Here is a 3309-nt window from a genome sequence, read left to right as displayed (position 1 = left end):
AAGATTATGTTATTTTTTAAACATTGTCTTGTAAATATGTTGGGTAGGATAACCCAACAAAAAAATAATAGAAAATAAACATAATCAAAATAGAAAAAGTACAATAAAATAAATAAGAACATTGGGTGGTCGAATATATAAATAAAAATGTTACATCAATATACGTTTAAATCAAAAGAAAAAACTAACATTCGTCTACTTTGCTAAAAAAAAACTGTATCTGTTTTTTGAATCATCTTTCTTTATTGAACACCATTCAATCATAGAAACTTGATGACAATTCTTCACTAACCTGCAATCAAAATGTTTTTATTAAAAAAGAAAAATGAGAAAGATATTACAAGCAAAACATTGATGTTTGGAGAGTCACATTCATGATTGAGTAATACATACAAATTACATATAAATGTCAAATGAGAAATTGAATATAAAGAAAGAATAGAAAAGCTTCATTTGTGAAAAAAATCATATTACAATTACCATCGATGCGACATAACCCGTTTCTTCAAATCATCATATTTGGATCGTGAATGCTTCAACTATATGAAAACTTTTGAATCATAATATCTTCAACCAAATGATGACTTTTTGTAAGAAAAACATACTAATATAACTACATATATAATGAAGGTGAAAGGGTGTGAGGGTTTGAAATGCATGAGGTGTTGAACTTATAGAGTGTGTGATTTTCTTGGAATGAGATTATGTATGATTAATTACTTTGAAGGTGAAAGGGTATGGGGGTTTCAAATGCATGAGGTGTTGGCAAATTTTTATGGTGGGTTTCAATTGCATGAGATTCAAGAAAAAAATTCTAGCTTTATAAGTACGTATGAAGTTTATTATGTTAGATTTTTTTAAATATACACTTGAAAATGGTCTAAAGTAGGAAATCTAGTAAATTTTAAAATTTATGTTTTTATGTTATTGCGCTAGGACTAAGTTTGCTACCCTTGTGTGGGACGATTTGATGTGAACTCTAAGATTTAGTAAACCAATTTGTTATAATATATTTGTAGCTTCTTAGTCCTAGTGAAATCATGAGACAAATACGTGAGTTTGTGTAAATTGAGGGGTATAATAGGTTTTACATTGTGAATGTCTAGATGACATAAAAAGCCTATCGGTCGACAATTTGTCTTTGGAGTTGTTTCTGTTGAGTGTATATATATATATATACATATAATATATATATACATATATATATATATATATACATACATATATATATACATATATACACACACACACACACACAAGTACATTCCTCTACATCAGAATGATGATCCTCAGATAATCATTAGAACAAAGCGTGAGAGATTTAGAACCTTTTACTCCATCAATGCACATCTCCAAAATGAAATGTGATATCGAAAGAGGATTACCAAGATCATAGAATATGTTAACAAGGTTAAGGTCAAGTTTGATCTCAATTTTATGTTGTATAGATATTATGTCTCTCAGAACAAAGAATCCACCATTACCATCACAAATGTCGATTTTCCCAAATGTCATTCTCAGTATCATTGCACCTTCCGAGATTGCCAATAAAGTGACAAAAGCATTGGAGCCTACAGTACTGAAATAAATTTCCTGAAGGACTATATTTTCGTGTTCTACAGATTTGACATTAAATATGCTCACCTGTTCGGAACCGAGAGTATATTGGTGAAAATCACTACCGAACTCCCTGAAGCACATTTCATGGCATAAGGGCCAATTGAAAAGTCGGTACTAGGTTATGTCTATCTCAAACAGTAGACTAATCGAAAAGAATTCCTTAGAGTTCTTGAAAAATGTGTTGTTCCAAAAAAGATCCTTTAGAAGTTCATTTCTAATGTTGCATAAAGTGATTCTCCTAAGCACGTCAAGAAGTTCATCAAACATCTCAGATGGTACTTAGAAGTACGAACCTGGCTCCAAAGTGCATATCTCTTTATGTTTGATGAAGCTAAGTGAAGAGTTGTTTGATGTATAAGTTCACTTAGGAAGGAGATTGTTGATACATGAAAGTGAACCTCTAGCAATCCAAAACCAAGGCAAAACCAACGTCAATGTGCATTTCGATGTTGATGAGTTCTGAAATGGAGCCAGCTTTGAAATGAAGACATATCCGAGAGACACATAGTATTCAATGCTATTTTGATTATTTATTAGCATTTAATGTTTCTTATCCTTTAGCGTTTGCTTTATTGTAAAGTTCACGAGACAAGATCGAGAAAATCCAGTGTGTCACCTTTTTAACTTCTCATATTTACATTCTCCATGCAATATTGTAATTTGTCTTTTCATCATCTCCTTGGCTATTTAAGGAGAAGAGCTTTCCAGGTAATGTACCCTTTTGAGTAATAATCTCTTTCACATCAATGCTAAGTATTTTGCAAGTCACATCTTTCTCTCTGTCACTCTCATTGTTCTTAAGTTATCTTTATGTTGTTCTTATATTCCTATAATGCCTACATATAGGACTATTAGATAGATGATCGGGTAAGAGTTTTGTAGATAGAATAGTTATTTACGCTGTATCGATTGTTCTAACTTACTCGTTAATGAAATTGAAATCCTATTTACATTGTGTGTTCTTGTGAATCTTATATTTGTATGAACTGTGTATCTAAATGTTCCTTCAATTGGTATCAGAGTAGGAGATCATTTGATCTTTTTTAGATCTATTCAACGTGTTCATTGTGTTTTTCGTGTTTCTCAGATGTGTTCATAGAATTTTACATCTGTTCCACATTTAGCAAATTGCTTTGCAAATTGATCTTTAATTATTTGCTTGATCCATTTAATCTAGTATTTTTGAAGTTCATTGATCTGATTCACATCAAATTTCCTCAAAATTCCAACAGAGGATTGAAAATTTGTCACACTCAAACTTCCAAGCAGTATCGATTCCACATTGAATATTCCTATTTTGTTTCCTAAAGACTATGAAGTTTGGGATTTTCATTTTGAACATTATTTTCTAGAGATCGAAACTTGTGGATTTAGCGTATGGAAAGCCATTACAAACGAAATGCACAATTACTCCAAGATGAAGAAATAAGTATTAAATCAATAAGATTTTGAATATATCATTGGTGATGATAAAGAAATTGAATATATGGAAAAAGACTATGACAACTAGACAGTTACAGGTTAAACCGAGTCAAAGGGGGGGGGGGGGGTTGTATATAAGTGTATATGCAGTGTCTAACTATGATACAATGATGTTTTGTAATATACATTTAAAATTCATGTTGCAACAAACCTTGAATAATCAATGCAAATTAAACAAGAATCAAATGGTGCTAACACAAGAACTTG

Source organism: Lactuca saligna, chromosome 4 (genome assembly GCF_052625555.1).
Source record: "Lactuca saligna cultivar CGN05327 chromosome 4, ASM5262555v1, whole genome shotgun sequence".
NCBI classification, from domain to species: domain Eukaryota; kingdom Viridiplantae; phylum Streptophyta; class Magnoliopsida; order Asterales; family Asteraceae; genus Lactuca; species Lactuca saligna.
This window is presented reverse-complemented; position numbering follows the sequence as displayed.